At 38.4% G+C, this 17,872-nt stretch overlaps 1 protein-coding gene across 13 annotated transcripts in view; it reads left to right on the forward strand.

The window, feature by feature from the left end:
* Positions 1-13,267: 13,267 nt before the first annotated feature.
* CDH18 (cadherin 18) overlaps positions 13,268-17,872 on the forward strand; it is a 256,820-nt gene continuing 252,215 nt past the window's right edge. For 7 of the 13 annotated variants that reach the window (XM_015282214.4, XM_015282215.4, XM_015282216.4 and 4 more), the window contains exon 1: positions 13,880-13,982. The gene's annotated coding sequence lies outside the window, so the exon portion shown is untranslated. Of the gene's footprint in view, positions 13,690-13,879; positions 13,983-17,872 lie in introns of those variants that run through there. The other 6 variants (XM_046934446.1, XM_046934453.1, XM_046934455.1 and 3 more) reach the window with 3 other exon arrangements.

Here is a 17,872-nt window from a genome sequence, read left to right on the forward strand (position 1 = left end):
AAAGGAACACTGTATTTGAGAAACAAAGTTGTCAGTCACAGTTTTCCCCTTTTCAGCACAGGCGTTTCTAAACTGTTTTGATACTCAGCAATAATTGTTTGAAGAACAAATTACAAAGAGGGAAAAGGGACAGAATCCTTTTCTTTAAACATTTTTAATCTACCCATTCCTTTGAAAAGGAAGAGCGTAAGTATGAAATTCAAAATAAGAATTTTATTCAGAGACAGCTTCCTTAGCACAAAGAGGTCTTTTCTTGATCTCCAAGGAATAAGATAATGTTGTAGCAGTCACAGGCTGGAAAAATAGGTTAAAAAAATGTACCAGCAGTAAGGGAAAAAAAACAAATTATAAGAATTACTATATGAATTTACAAATATGAAAGCAAATGTCAGTAGAAAAGAAATGGCCACATCCAAAAACCAATAAATACTTAAAAATTTGCATTTTTCTATACCGAGAACAAAGGAAAAAAATGGAAACAGGAAAGAATAAAAAATAAAAATACAAAAAAAGTATCATCTTTAAATGACATTGAAAACAGACAAGGAGGGAGTAGTATGAATAAAAATAATTCCTGAAAACTCTGAGACTAACTTTATTTAACACCTGTTAAAAGCATAAAATCCAAAAGATATAGATGAAATTGTAATGGTAAGGACATATGCAGTATTCCACTACACTGCAAGAGCTAGTGGCAGACACAAACACTTGAAAATAAGGTTTCATTCTTTTTGTCAAAAAGAAGCCATTATAAAAAAGTCTAGGGAATTGAATGAGATAATTTTTCAAGGGAATAAAATACCAATATATCACAGGATCTCTGTTTCAACTCTAGGAATGAAACAGGAATAAGAAAAAGTAGCAAATCCTGAGAGATGGAGAGATTTGCTACTTCTGTCATTTCCTCAACAGGAACCTTTTTGTATATTATGGACAGTCTCACAGTATGAGGTACTTGAAAGACATAGAAATTGCAGAGGGAGGAATTTAGAAATGTTTTCTGTGGTTATATGAAAGAAAACCAAAAAAAGGCAGCAAGAAGTTCAAACCAGCAGTTTGAACTTAGATTTTACAGTAAGAAATAATAATAAAAATAATTTGAAAAAAAAAAAACCAACATACCAAACATATAGTATAAGATCCTTTGACATAGGAGGTGGAGATATTACACTGAATTCTTTCAGTGAAACTCCTGTGTGAGAATATCTAAATATTCTCTTAGTGTATGTGGTCCCCAGATGTCTTTTTCCTGATTCAGCAGTCATAAGTGTGTGTATATGCATACATACTTATGTATATGCAAGTAAAAACACATCCTACATTGATTGATGCCTGTTTGCTCCTAGAACATGCAATATATTTCACATACATAAGTACACCTTCATAGCGTGAATATTTTACATCCAGATTGTATGCAGAATACATCAATGTTGTTATATCTTTTTGTCACATACCAGCAAACTGATTTGTCATCTTTCTTAGTGATCCAACTGCTAGATAGCCATCAGTTGTAATGTAAAAATGAGGAAACAATAGTAAAATTTGTTAACAGCAGCAGAATTTAATTCCCAAGTCTCATTCAATTTATCTCTGTGTTTTATGAAGGTCCTACTAATGAGTTCTTTGTGTAATTAATCATGTTGACATAATTCAAAGCAGATGACTTAAATCTTGGTTGTGAAGCAAAGAGTTAGTGAACTCTTGGTGAGCTTACTGGAACTTCAGTGAAGTTATTTGAGAATTGAACATGCTGTGGATCTCCTCTGTGAATATGCTATGGGACCTGATCTTGAGTTTGTTAAATATTTAACAGAAATTATTTTAGGGTACTCCAGTGTTTACTACTAAATGATTTTTCATATTGCTGCTGTACAGGGTATTAATTATCATCTTAAGATCATTGGAAATAGATGTATGTGAACAAAAACTATTATTTCTGTCACAGATGATTTCTCCTAAATATGAAAATGGTGTTTTAATTAATTAAGAAATAGTGACATGCTTCTGGTGATTCAAGAATGTGATAACGTTAGTACAATCTAAACTATACAAATATCCTAAAATGAACAATGCAAGGAAGTCAGCAGTGGCAATTTAAAGATCCTGAACACACAGAGAGATCCAATTTTGTCCACAGTAATCATGGAATACGATTACTGTAATTAGGTTCTACACAAGGATCTTTGCAGAATCCAGGGACTAGCTTGATATTAACCTGGTTTGGAGAAGAGGAACCTGAGAGAGTGAGCCTTCACTGCTCTCTGCAGCGGGGAAGCAGAGGGAGGTGCCAGGGTCTGCTCCTGCTCAGCAATGGCAGACTGTGAGGAAACAGCACAAAGCTGCACCAGAGGAGGCTCAGACTGGACATTAGGAAAAGTCTCTATCATAAGGGTGGTCAAACACTGTAACAAGCTTCCTGAACAGGTAGTTGATGCCTCATGCCTGTCAGTGGTCAAGAGAACAATGAGAGGACAATACCCTCAGAAATATGCTTTTTGGTTAGTCTTAAAGGTTGGGCGGCTGGGCTAGATAATCTTTGAAGGTTCTTGCCAACTGAACTTTTCTGTTCTATCTTATCCTGGTAATCACAAAAGCTAAAACTGCATGTAGTGCCAGCCTTGTAATTGTATGTACCTCTCTTCTGCTGCATGATGACCCTGAAGTCTGTGGAATGCCAAGAAATTGTTTTTTATTGCCAAAACAAAATGTAAAACTTAAGACTGATAAAAATCATAGTCATATGCTTCATTTATAGAAATAGCAACTCTATCACTGGAATTTGTGCAATTTGTTTTGCCTTCTTCCTTAATCACAGGAAAGAAATAAACAGATTTTAGAGAGTTTATCTGTGGATTGTCTCTATAAGAAAGAAAAGTGTGTTTTTAAGTTCCTACATATTTCAGCTGCCAGCTATGAAGCAGGATGGAGCTTGTCTTAGATTTTGAGAATGATGACTTTGACGCTGACTAAACATTTTATTTCTTAACTTCTTCATTGGCAGTTATATCCAATTTATCAGGCAAGCTGTGAGTATAATCTCTGTAATCATTCCCGTATGTTTTTGTTCTTTCAAACACTGTCAATTAAGAGCATTTTAATCATGCTGTCTCTAGAGCCTCTCACTCAAAACATTAGTTCTACATGATACTCTTAATAGAAAATGTTCTGGTTGAAAAGACAGACTAGTGCTTAAAATATATTGAAACTTACATTATGTTACAAAGGCATTTTTTATCTTAAGGCGAAAAAATATTATTTTCAAAAGAGATTTTGAGTTTACTTAAGAACCACATTAGACATCACTTAGAGACAACAAAAAATTGGTGGAATCTCTGAGATGAATCCATGAGATTTCAACCTATAAAAATAATCATTGTCACAACTGCAATATACTTATTGATATTCCCCTGGCATTAGGAGATGCTGTGCACCTTACAAGTGAACAAACAACTCTTAAGCATGTTTATATGAATACTGTTGCATTGCCTTCAGAGCTGTCCCCATGCTGCTTGCCCTTCTGAGTTGCAGAGGACTGCATCTTCCTCTGTCCTATTGTGCTGCTGGTCTTACTGGACCCAGCAAGGGTTTCTTCACTTTTTTTTTTTTTTTTTTTTTGCATGTTAACAGATGAATCTCAGAGCTAACCTTACCTAGAGGATGCAGAGGTTTGGCTAGGAAATAACAAGAGAAAAGAAATATGAACACCTGCTCACAACTGGAAACAGCTGTCTTCCAGCATCTTTAGCTTGTATGTATCCACCCTAGCCTCAGTCTGATACTCGCAGTTCTGGCAGTTTGGTTCCTGATTGCCCGCTGCCACTGTGCAACTGAATTCTACAGCTGGCATCTCCAGCCACTTGAGCATTCTGCCTCTGGATCCTTCTCCTTTTTCCCAGTAGACTGAGGATCTTAGAGAACTCTTCTGCTGTTTCCAGACAGAGAAGTTTGTGTCCTGCCCTGTTTCTAAGAAAGTGCATATTTTGTAATAAGCTCCTTGGACTTGCATTTTTGTAAAATTAACAGCAGCATGTTAATAACAGTAACGTTAGCTGACAAGTGAGTTATCTTTCAACTGTGATGATACTTAGGAATCTTTTAAAATTGATAGGATTAGTTTAAAAAACACATGCAAAAGTATGCGTCATGAAATTAGATAATACATTATTAATTACAGACATATTAAGGGACTTAGGTTGTGGCCATGGAAATAAACCCCCAAATTTAATACCTATGTTGGAATTTAATATCTGTTTATTAAAACTGATACTGCATTGACACAAAACAGGACAATGCTGGAGTTCAATTTTTTCATATTCGAGTCCTGATGATGTACTGTTTCCACTAAGTGCCAGTGCAGCCAATATTTTCAGATGTGGTACAACGTAGCATGCAAGTAAGGTCCAAATCAAATGCATGTTAGATGAAAATAATAGTAACCAGTATTAACTTGAACCCTCTCAACATAAAACAGTCTTTAAACTGTAAGTGTTACAACAATCATCTTTAAGCAATGTAATATTAGTTGCATAAATATATGCATACTATATGCTGAGTTTTCATTTGCAGCTATGAACTACTACTATTATTGAAGCATTTGGAAGAACAGAAAGAAAGGATCATTAATCTGTAGCCTTCCTCTATAGAGGACTGGAAGGAAATAATAAGATTCTAGCTTTGAAAAAAATGCTGCAGATGTTTCTATTTAAAAATTTCTTTAAAAATCAACTTTAACTTTTTTTTTTTTTTGGGGGGGGGGGGGATGTATACATCACATTTTTCAGACACACGGAAATAATATTGTAAAAATGCTACTTTTCAAAAAGATCTGTCCTCTGCATACATATAGCTATGTCTGTCCCTTTTATTAATAGATGCTTTTTATTAATAGATACATTTTTCCTTTCTCACTGCTGATCCTATAAAACTGAAAATTTGACTTTATTTTCTTCAGCAGAGCCAATTAAGAATAGACTTTCTCATGAGAAAATAAATATGAAACTGGTTCCTTATGCAGCTCCCTTGAGTTCAGATGTACTGCATTTGCATATCTGGAAGTGTATTTTTCTATTTGTCAATATAGGAAAAGAAAATGAAAGGACTAGTCTGTTTTTAAGATGTCCAGCTTAGTTTCAAAGATTCAAAAATTTAGATTGAAAGCCCTCCTCAAGGCTCTTCAGAAGTCTGCAAGTACCTCTGTGAGCAGTCTGTCCCAGTGCTTAGCCGTCTTCACTGTGAAAAACTGCCTCCTTATATGCAGCAGGAATCTTGCACTATTGCCATTTGTGCACACTGTTCCCTGTCACACTGCTGTGTGCATCGTGCATGAGAGTTTGGCTCTGTTGCCTCTGCTGCTACCTCTACAAGCTCTGTGCTGCAACTTCTCTCTCTTCTCCAGGCAAACAGAGCCAGCTTCTACAGCTGCTCTATGCACATCACATTCTTCAGCACCCAGATAATCTGTGGCCATATCCTAGTTTACTTCTCTGAATGCCTCCTCAGCATTGTATCTCCTCAACATTAACCACTCCCTCCAATCTGATGTTATCTGTCACCTTACATTCTGACTCACTATTCATATTGTTGATGAAGACAATAATAAATATCTGGACCAGTATCAACTCTTGACAAACACATTCCTGGAAGCAGACTTATGCTTCAGTCAGTCTTCTACTACCTTGTGGCCTACCCAGCCCAACACTCCATAGTTTGGCTATAAGAATACTGTGGAAGACTGGGCTGAAGACCTTAATAAATTCAAGGAAAGTAGTCAGCGCTACGATGTTTGTCTACATTCTACCATAAGATAGATTGAACAAGCAGGATTTGTTCTTGGTAAATCCATACTTGCTAGACAGCTTTATTTATTTTTATTTTTATTTTTTTTCCAAGAGCTTGGAAATTATTTCTAGGAGGATTTGCTCTACAAATTTGGAAGGGATTTTGTGAGAAGACTCACCACTTGTAGCTCTGCAGCTCTTCCTTTTTACTTTTTTGGGAAGATGAACAGATTGGAAAATAGTGGAGAATAGTGATGGCATTCATCCTACTCATACTGCTGGATGTAACCTGGCCTATTTTGTATTTCTCCAGTTTAACTACATATCCCTAAGTCTGAAAGAATGAGAGATAAGAAGGATAGGACATATCATCAGTAAATTAATATTTCCAAGTACAAAAGTGAATAAGCTATCAAAAAATAAAATAAAAGTGGCTGGTTATTAATTTCCTGAATTCCTTACAGAAAAATTATTATTTTACTGGACAATATGCATTGATCAAACTTTGGTAGTTAGGCTAAATACCACAGAAAAGGAGTGGACTTTTTCCTTTTCTTGTACACAACCCTGAGTTGGATGTAAGGAAGATTTTTTTTTTAAATGAGAGTGGTGAGGTGCTGGGAGAGAAGTTGTGAATGTTATATCACTGGAAGGGGGCATCAAAGTCAAGTTGGACAGGATTGTGAGTAATCTATTCTAGTAGTGAAAGATGTCCCAGATTAAGGTAGGGGATTGGAATTAGGTGATCTTTAGGGGTCCCTTCCAACTCAAGACATTCTGTGGTTCTTACATAATAGTTTCAGTCTTGATTAGAATCTGTGCACTTGGCATTGTGATGGGGAGCCACACTTCAGTAGTTTTGATTTAATAACAGGAAAAATTGGAAGAGTAAACCACTAATGACAGTTTACCTAAAGATATGTAGAAAAAGAACTGTCAGATTCCACTCTGCAAAAAGCTTCTTTCATTTTGGAAGGTACAAGATCAAAAGCAAAGTACTTTAGTAAGGCTTTTTACAGGAAATAAGGCTTTGTATGATGCGTCTTTCCAAAACACCTTTTGTGAACAGATGGGTAGCAATCGATTATGTTTACAATTGGGGCACTAAAGAAAATGTTGTCATTTTTTCCCCTGCTAGCCATTTATCTATTTAATTCTTTGACAGCGCAGAGGAAATCTAACTAAATGTTCTGTTTTAATTAAAATGAAAGTAAATTTATTAGTCAGAGAAATTCTATGTTCTGTTTATGCTTGGGGAAAAAAGCAAACGTGTCTGTTTCATTGTTTACCACCATTTAGCATAAGGTTATTTCTCGTTGCTTATTTGGCCTACAGAACAAAACATACTAGTGAAATTTTTCACTTTTATCAATTCTAACGAACTGTAGTGAGCTGTAAATGGGACAAGAAGAGCACATCCTGAGAAGCATTCTAAGAGGGTTTTGTTGTTTATGTTTTTTTGTTTGTTTGTTTATTTTAATCTAAATAAATGACAGTCAGTGACATTTCCTAAAATGGAGTATGTAGTTGGCTGGTAGAATGGGAGTGCTTCAAGTAAAACATGGAGAATAATAATTAGTCTGTTTCTTGAACACTATTTCAACTGTCTCATTGTCTGGCTAGATGAATATAAGGCAGAGGAGCTTCTGCCTCAGTGATATCATGGATATCAGTGGTATCTCCAGTGCAGTGTCAAAATCCTCAGGAAAATCTCATAATTTCCCACTTCATAGTAGCACATCAGAGAGAGAGACATGCTAGCAGCAGGTCTGGAATCTCAGAACAAGAAGTATGTTTCAGTGTGCTGTGCCTGCTCAGTAGCCCTTGGTAGTGGGGATTCCTCATCAGCTACGACACTGTAAGACTACCTTGGAATAATATGCTTCAATTTTGTTTTGTCATTAGACACTTCTAAACGAAAAGTCTGTCAATCTCAGCTTTTGGGTGCTGGAAGCATCCAGGAAGTTTGTCTTTTGTTTTTCTTCCTCTCAGTTTCTTTCTCTGTCAGAAATCTTCTTGGATTTATTCTCTTCCCTGCTATAATCAGAAACTAGGTTAATCTAGTTATTGGAAGCACTGGGATTAGATACTAATTGACTCTACAACTCTGTACTAAATACAGTTGTCCCGAAAGCTGTGATGATTTGGCAATGAAGATCTCTGTGTAAGAGCTCAGTGATTTTCAAAATCCAGCTCTGGTCCTGTAGTACATCTCAATATAATCACAAAGTAAAATTACTATAGATATAGTGCAAATTTGTCTCCTTGTAGAAAAGAAGGCCAAGAGCACCCCGAATTGGTTTGGAAAGAGCATCAGCAGCAGGTCAAGGGAGGTCATTCATTGCTTCAGCCCTGGTGAAATTCTTTTGGAGTGATGAGTCCAGTTCTGAGTTCCTCAATCAAGTGAGACATGGTCATACTGGGGCAGGACCATGAAGGAGATACAAGGATGAGAGCATTGATTATATCAGGTAAAGCAGAGATATGGCAGATATGGTACTATTTGACCTGGAGAACCAACGATTCTTAGGGAGTTTTGCCAGTATGTATGAATACCTGATAGGGAGTGGAAAACGTGCACACAGACAAGGCATGAAGCAATAAGCACCAATTGTTATGTTTAAACATATGTAAAAACTCTGTCAGCATGAGGGTACTCAAATACTGGAACAGGTTACTCAGCAAGGTTTTGGAGTTTCCATCCTTGGTGACATTCAGAGTTGGGCTGGACATGGCTGTGAGCAATAGTTCTTGGACTAAATGATCTCCAAAGGATCTTTCTTAACTCAGTGATTCCATGAATGGTGTTTTACATTTTGGAGATGTTGATGATCCTGTAGATTTTTATAGGAAGCATTGGTATACTGAGCAAAGGAAAATCAGACTGCATTTTCTTATTTGTAAGAAGTGGAAAATAAATAAATAAATAAAGTAAGGACTCCAACATCCTATAGAATCTTCTACATAAAAGAAAATTTTCCAATTTTTGCTTTACTCAACTCTAGGGTATTTCAGCGTCATGGTTTCAATGGAAGGGATGTTCTCACTTCAACAGTAATCTCACCATCAAATGGTAACATTTTAGAATTCTCATTTTTAAAGTTCTGATTTTAGAATTCTCCTTTTTTTATCTTCTCTGAGCCTACTGAATGTAGAGTCTAAGAGAAGAAATGTCTTTATCTCAGTAAAGATAAGAAATATATAACATGTCCCAGAAATAAAAAGAAAATCTGTCTTCAGGCTGTCCCAGGAGATTTTGCCTATAAGTATTTCCCTACTTTTAAGTAAAATTTTCTTAAAAAATCTGTTGTAGCTGAGAAGGATAGTTGTAAAAGCTACCAAATTCAACCAAATATAATATTCATAATTTGAAATCAGACATGCTTGTAATCAGCTCATACATTACATAAAAAATAAGGTATAGAAGTTACCATTTGCAACAACCCAGAACGAACCATAATCTGTGAGAATTTAATATTGGCCTGTGAATGAAAAATGATTTTTTTTTGCCTTTATTAGTTTTAAAAGACTTAAGAGTGGTTTTCTTAACAGGTTTAAACTTACAGATATATTGTCTATTGCACATCCTTATATAGTTATCAGGGAGCATCCCATTTTACAGTGGTCATTGCTGTGCACACTGTTATGGAGTTATGATGGTTATGTTGGTTTCCTGGGAAACATTCCAATTAAGCAAGCTTGATGGTTGAATGGTGTCCATTGTATGTACATTAATGTGAAATTCCACATGTGGGCAGAAAGGTCTATTGATGTCTGAGTCAATCATTTCAATGTCTTTAGCTGGATCTTCTTTCTTCTATTTCCCATGGTGTTATGAGGCTGAGACTTGGGGCTGAATCACTGCACTGTTCTTGATGCTCTTTATGTACCATCTGCACTTTTCTGCATTCGGGGAGGGACTGATTAGCTTGGAATTTTATGGTAACAGGTAGCAAAATGCCAGGTATTATGTTGTTTCCTCCAAGTTCTGTCAGTATGTTTTACCTGTCATTTCATGCAATACTAAAGGCAAATGACTGTATTATTGTAAGTTTTCTGTGACTGGCAACAGTTATTGGCATCATATATCTAGGAACAGCTGTTGTTGTTTTATTAGAAAATACTCCAGTGATGCTTAGTGTAGAAGGAGCCAAGGCAGTATCAGCAGCATTGCCATTCCCTCTGTGATTAGTATTGTTTAGCATTTGCTAACCTGTTTTAAAAAATCTAGTTTTCCTAATCAGCCATTTCAGTATTTCAAAGGAAATATATGGCTTAAAGAATATTCATAGACCACGGATAAATTGAATTGTTTTAGCCCTATTCCCTCTGAATACTTGTGTGCATTACCAGATTAAAAAATTAAGTCATAATATAAAGCAGGCATGATCTGAGATCTCTGCAGAACATAAAGATGGCTCAGTTTTGTGTTCACCCACTCAACAAAGTTAAAAATTTCTGTCCCATCATTTTATATCAGAAAATTATGTTTGGATAAAAATGAAAATGTTGACTGCTATAATCAATTTGGACATGATTTTTGTTAAGAAATGCAAAGATAGAAAAGCAGCAATATTCTGTGATGTATTTGATTTCAAATTTAGTCTTGTTTGTGGTATTTTTATATTTTATTACTCTTAGGTCCTCTTTCACATAGAAATAGCGGTGATATGGCAAGTCAATTATTGTTAGATTGTGATGGTTCATCAAAAGATATACATTAATTTATATATCTTCCTTGACAACTTTTGTTTTTATGCTCTTTAGGACTAACTGTTAATTGCAGTCATTGAGATAATTTTAGATTATCGTTTCTAGAGACCTATCATAGTAAAGCACATACAAACTTATGAAAATTTCTCTCTTCATGCAGTGGTACTTGTAAGAATATCTGTTAGTAGATCTGTTTGAATCAGAAGTGTTTATTAAATAGGAAGAGAAAAAGCGATGTGAGAGTGTCACTGTTTTCAGACATTTTACTGTGACTGATTCTTACACACTGCAGCTGAGAACAAAAATAATGATGTAATTTAATCAAAAAGAAAAAACAACAAGCAATTACACAGCCAGTGTTAACTGATATTTGTTTTCAGGGGTGGTGCTATTCCTTTGCATGCATTATAAAGTTGATGGCACGCACTGGGAGAATATATATATATATATATATATATAGCCCTTTCACTGTAGGAAAAAGACAGGAAGTACATAACTGCTTTTGTAGGACTGAAAAGTTTCTGTTGGAGGTGGGTCTAGCAGGGGTATTCCTGATGCCTCAGAACAAGAACGTGAGAACTACTGGTATAACTGTTCTGGGTGTGTGAAAGGAGTTTCTTGGCAGCAGCTGTGCTAATTTTTCTTGACTGCAGCTATTAGAATACACGTGCCTAGGAGAAAGAGTTGGGCTGAACTTGGTAACATTATTGCAATATAATTGCAAATGAACATTCTTAATGTACCTAGGGTACAGAAAATTTGTTATCTATACAAGACCAGGATTTTTTCATTACCTGATTTATTAATGAATCACCAAGTCTTTTTATAACTGGTTGAATGTTAGCTGAATGATCAGTTTCTAGCAGTTACCTGCAAGATGATCAATACTTGTTTAGCATATTAAGCCACCAACAAAGAGAGATTGGTTTTGCAGGCATATCCTATAAATGATTAACTGGAGCTTCTTATCTAACAAAGATAATTTAAACACCAGCAAAAGCTCACTTTTTTTCTTTTTAAATCTGTAGAAACTTGTTAGCTTGTAGTACAGCTATATGTTCTACTTTATAACTAGTTCATCTACATTTCTTTATTTCTCCAAAACATGTAAAAATCCACGTGCTTGAAGGTATTTAGATACCCACTTCCCTTGCCACCCACCTAACTCAGTAACTACTGCCACAAGCTCTCAGTTCTGGGGAAGGAACTTTATGAATGCAGTCTACAAAGTTTCTGTTTTGCTATATGGCTAAAATTGTGAGTCCACTGACTCCTTAGGTGAACCTATGTCAATACTGACTCCATGTGTTATATTCAAATTTCCCTGGATTTTTTTCAGAGTTGCTGCTGCAACTCCAGACATTAATTTCATTTTGTAGTTCACAGAGCACTTTTCCTATGCCAAATGTAGATTCTAACACTCATACCAATAAAGTAAGTTATCTAACATTAAGAACACCAAACCTTTATATTTAGTCTTAAGATACTGGCTTGGGAGAAGTGTCAGAGTTCATTAAGGGTTTTTTGTTGTTGTTGTTGTTTGTGTTTTTTTTTTTTTTTCAAAGTGTCAGCTGCTTCCTTGAAATGACACAGAAATTTTAAGCTGTTCAGAATATCTCTGGCCATTTTGTATCAAATTATCCTGCAGTACTGCTCGTAATTTCTTTATGCTGATGTTCTTTGCTCCTCCCTGTGAGAAATCTTTGAAATACCTAGATACGGATGTGTATGTATACATTTATTATACATATATGTACACATACACAAGAAGAAAGAACTGCGTAAATTCTCACTGTTGAAGTGCTTTTCTGGAGCATCAAGGCTTCCCTCTGCTTGTCATCCTGCTTATTGCAGAAACAAATGAGTTGTGAGCTATGCTCTCAGTATCTGGTGCATATTCATAGTTCTGCCTTATTTGCTGATAATTGCTGAAAAAGACCTAAAACAAAATGTTTTGTTTTCATCCCTCACCCTGGGTTGTTCCATGTCAGCAGTATTTCAGCAAATGGCTGGTAGGCTGAAAGGTTCCAGTTTTCTCTCTCGAGGCAGTGAAGAGGGCATTTTTGGAGGGTGCCTTGGTCTGAATTCAAGTTAAATTGTATGGACTTTCTCAGGGTTCTCATTTTTCCCATCCTTTTCCTCCAGTGTTACTAATCTAACCACTTCCCTGGCAAAGACATGTGGAAGTTGCTTCCCTCATGGTGAGGTAACACAGAAGAATGAAGGCAACCCATCCCCCAGATCACGAGACCTGAGCTGGGAGCTATGCAAAATCAAAAACAAGTGACATGAGAGAGAACATTAAGAAGACTGTGTATTAAAGCATTGATTCATACATGCTGCAGTTGCAAGCCAGAGGATGTATAAATAGCAAATGGAAGCAATTTCTTTTTTGCTCCTTTTCGGGGCTTACCTCTCCCCATTCAAACACTTGTCTGCCTCTTGCCTTCAGTCCCAGCCCTGCTTGCAAAATTATGTTTCATGTATATAATGCTGAGCAGCTAAGAGTGTTTTTGTTTGAAAAGTTCCCTAAATCCAGCACTGGATTTTATCCCATCTTTGATTTAAGCAATCAGAGTGTAGTCTTGTGCCTTCTATCTGATCTGGTGTAACAGTTTCTGTTCCAGTTATTTAACATGATAAAATTGCTCTTTTCAGCCCTTCTTCTCTTGTCCCGACCATTCACACGTTGGGCGCTGCCACTTTGCACTCGGGATGCTCCTTTCCCCTGCTGATTCCGGTGACCTTTCTCTCTGCCAGGGCTGTGGCAGCTGAGCACGCACAGAGCGCTCGTCCTGCTGGCTGGAAGCAGGGCTCCTCTCTGCCAGGCGGGAACGTGCCAGGGCTTTCTCTTACATGTTAATTACATTTTTAATGCACTGCCGTAGCAGGTTGGATAATCAGGGTCGGACACGTGTTTACTCCATGACTGAAAACCTCAATCAGGAGAATGCAATCAATCTTAATTCCAAATAAGGTAGGTTTGGAGTAAAGCTGTTACATGAGCTCCAGATTTTGGACTGACTTTTGCCTCAGACATCCTGCCCTGATCCAGCCCAGCCCAGAAGGATACAAATTATCTGCCAGCTTATAGGGGCAGCGATGTGAGTGCTGAAGGGCAGGGAATCCCGACACGCGTGGAGCTGACCTGGAGGTGGATGAGAGGGAACCTCCGCGCTCAGACAGGGCTGGAGAGAAGGTTAGAGGACATCCCTCCCCCCGAGTCCCGCAGCCTGCGAGGCCATGTGGCTCGCTGACGGACGAGGCGGCAGCCGAATGTTTAGCAGCCTGTGACGACTTTGCACAGAAATACGAGGATTTATTGCCACGCCGGGGCCGAGCCGCGCGCTCCCTCCGTGCACTCCCGCCCCATCTGCCGGCCCGGCCCTCCCCGCCCTGCGTGGGCTCGGCGCTCCGGCACGAAGGGCGCTTCGCTCCGGGCAGCCGCGCCGATGCCGGGCGAAGCCGCGCGGCGCTGCGCCCCTCGTACCGGTACGTGCGGCGGGCAGGGACGGCGGAGCGGGGCGGGAGAGAGCGAGGGAGGCGGCGCACCGATGAGCCGGGCCCCGCGCTGCCGAGCGGCGGCTCCGGGGCCGCGCAGCCGGGGCCGGGTGCTCCCCGAGGGCGGCGGGAGCCGCGGAAGTCCCCGCGCGTCCTGAGGGCGGGCGGCCTGCGGTGGGCACTCACCGCGGCGGGGAGGGCTGAAGGAGCGCGGGGTGCGGAGGCGGCGGGCTGCGCGGCAGCGCAAAGCGTGAGGTGCGATAACGCTATCTCGGCGGGGGTCCGCGACCTGCGGTGTGTCTGTCTTGAAGTTACCGCCGGTACGTACGCTTTACCCCTGTGGTGCGTTAGAATCGCGTTTCTCCAAGACGGCTGGAAGGGGACCTGGCGAAATACAGGTAGAGAGAGGCAGCCGTGCTGTGTGTGTTTGTGTGTCCGTGTCCGTAGTACCTGCCGTTCTGCCGTTTAACTTCAGGGGTGACGTACAGATGGGATTGCATGGTGATCGCGGGCAGATTCTTTAGCTCAACTCACATCTGTGTGCCTTACTGCTCAGAAAGCATGCCATGTGAGACTGTACGTGAAGAACTTGATATGTGAATAGCAATTTCAGATTTTTTCTTTTTTCTTTTTTTCTTTTTTTTTTTTTCCCTATATCTGTAATATTGTGTGATAACTGAGGGCTGAAATTGCAGCAGGAAAGTCTTCTTGCAGATGTACCTCGAGCTGTTTGTTAAAGCTTAAGCAGTGACCCAACTTTACTTTGTGTAAAGGGCACTGTAAATAATACACAGCCAGAAATGAATCTCCTCTTCATCTCCTCCCAGTCCACCCCCATGGTATCCTTATTAGTGAACAGAAACCACCGTGTGCCTTTTGTTCACACAACGTTTTCCCCAATTGCACTGCCAGTGGTCTGGAACTGAGTGTTTCTGCAAGCTAGGAGCTTTCTATAAGCTCAGTGTGCCTTCCATAGCATGAATCTTTGAAGCCAAAGTAGTCCTGTACGTCTGTGTATTTGTGTATATGTGTGTTTGCATGTGAGAGTCTGTTCTGTGTATGTGAGTAGCCAGATACAGAGTGAAGAGGGTATAGAAGCCAATGAGATGTGGCAAATGTATACCCCTGCATGTATTTGTAAAGCAGTATGAGCATTTCTTATGTTTTAATGTAGTTCATCATTCAGATTAGGGCTTGGGAGAAATCCAGTTTCATGAGCATCGATACCCTGTTAGTTTTTCATGATCAAAAGACATATGAGGGAGAACACAAGTAAAATTATGACTTCAGGTTAGCACAGATGATAAAATCAGCTTTTATTTTTTGTTCCAAGACACTGACCATAGCTCCTGTGTTTCCAGAGCTTTACTCCTGTACTGCAGTCAACCACATACAGTTGTGTAAAAACACTGAAGCCTTCCTTCTGCAATAGTTGTGCTCCTCCTGAATAATAGTAAATGTTTACCTTCAGGGGAAATATTAATTTGAAGTTTAGCATATGTTTGGTGTGTTGCTCAGCTTTGTAGGTAAGGAGTCTGATTTATGGAAATAACCTGAAGGCTTCCCTCACTAGTCACCTGCTTTTCACAGCATATTTAATTTCAGACTTTTCTAAAGAAGACAGGGTACACTATAGCTAGCTAATGCAAAGTAAGGTGTGGTTCTTTTATTAGATGTGAACCTATGGAAGCAGTGTAGTAGTTTCCTTCTGTATCTAGTTAAAATTACTAGTAATCCTACCTAAGGAATTCAGTAGACAATTTTAGTTCATCTCTACTTGAAATACAAACAGCAGGGAAAAAAAAAAAAAGAAAAAGAAAAAGAAAACAAAAAAGAAAAAACTGTAACCCACTCTCTTATGTGCTCCCTCTAGAAAAGGCAGTGTCTCAGACATCACCCCTTCCTTAGAGCAGTAGATCCAGTACATAACCATGGCTTAGGGGGCACTGTGTTGCTGACTGAACCATTTCCAGATGAGGTTCAAAATTAAATTCTGTCCACTTCTGTACTAAGAATCCCATAAAGCTTCACCAGGATCAGAGTGCTGACCCTGCTAGTAAGATAAAACACCAGCAGAAGTTTTTATACTTTAGCCAGTTTAATTCCCAAGGCAGTTTAATTCTTTGCTTCCTAAATATCGTTGTATAGTGTTTTTGCCCTGCAATGCAGAGCCTCTAACTCATTGCCTCTGTTCATGCATGCTGTGCTAGTGCTTAGGAACCAGTTCTGGTGAACACAAGTAGTGTTATACAACAACTTGAGAGAAGTGTCTTCAACATCCAAAATGTGTGAGTGTGCGTGCGTGCCAGAGATACAACTGTTCTTGCACTAGTACTGACTTCCCTATGATGTGTAACATTTACATGATACCCTTCAGAAAACAGTCTGTTTGTGAAAGTCTGAATGTAATCACAAAATCATTTAAGAACAATAATTTTGTCTCTTAAGCCTACTTTACTTTATTTACTGTTTTTGATAAGACTTGGAATTTGCCAACATCTAGAAATAAACACCTTTGAAATGTGAGTTGTTTGTTTTAAACATGATTGTGTGGAAGACTTCAGCTGAGATCTCAATCTGATAAATGCAATTTGAAGGGTATGAAAGATTCTGTGCCGTGTCTGGAAGCTCCTGTTCCAGTTAAGAACTACAGTTTTGTTACAGCAAGTAGTGCTGAAAATTATCAATGCTATCAGATTGAATCAAACCAGCTAAATACCAGTGAGTCATCTTTTCCATGCAGATGAACATGAGCTCCTGCTCAGACAGATAACAGCTAGTTAGCTCTGGAAGATCTGTCTGAAATGCAGGCCTGAGCTAAATCGGCCATCATGACCAATTGTGGCACAGCTTGCTTGTAGGCAATGTAAAATAAAGGTGGCAGCTGATATGACAGAAAGGGAGGAAATACAGAGGGGAAAAAGGAAAAAAAAAATCAATGTAAACAGATTCTATTCATAGAGGAGATTCAGTTCATCTTCTTCCGGAAGAAAGAGGTATATATGCAAAGGTCATAAGCATAAATAATGTGGAAAACTCAAAATTGCCTGTAAAGATTTATGTAATCCAGTACATAAGTCTCACTGGTATTTGTTCTGAGATTACAATAGAAAACCTTTTCCTTGGTCAGCAGTGTTCGAGTTTAAAGAGAGTATAGTCCAGTGATAAATCAGGATGTGGTGCTTTGGTATCATGACTTACCTGATAGGCAATCTTAGACAAGTCCCTGAAGCACTCAGTAATGTATAAAATGAACAGCACTCAGTAATGTGTAAAACGAATGCTGACATGATAACTACAGAACAAGCACTGTGCAGTATTGTTTTAGAGGAACATTTTAAATCCTAATGCTGCAGTGTTAGTGTGTTCATTACTCTTTTAGTCAGTTTCCATTATAAACACAGTTTTGCTTTCCATTTCCAGCAAAAAAAAGTTGCATGAAATCTAGAAGTTCAATTCAGGAATTGGCATAGAATTTTTAAGAAGCTCCTCAAGTGGGAGCCAAAAAAGCATGTCTCCCTTAAGGGAGAAAGTAGGCTGACAGAGTAAGTATTGTTTTTCCTCCAAAATCAGAGACAAACTGCTGATGTTAAGATGCTTTGAGCAGTGTACCATTATTATTATTTTTTGGCTCTATATGTAAGGGATAAACAATTTGGTGATGTTTGCACATCTGCAGTTCTTGTATGCTGAAAATATTTTTAACAGTTTCCTGAGTTGTTTTTTTGTTTTGTTTTGTTTTTTAAATTAAAAGCCTGACTCCTGACTCCCCATTCTTTTGTAACCTGCTTGCTTCTTTTAAACAAATATTCTTGCAAGGTGGCATGTATTTAGGTCACAGGTATATTTCCCATCCCGACTCCACTTTGCCTAAGTTTCAG

This window comes from Gallus gallus, chromosome 2 (assembly GCF_016699485.2).
Source record: "Gallus gallus isolate bGalGal1 chromosome 2, bGalGal1.mat.broiler.GRCg7b, whole genome shotgun sequence".
Taxonomy (NCBI): Eukaryota; Metazoa; Chordata; class Aves; order Galliformes; family Phasianidae; genus Gallus; species Gallus gallus.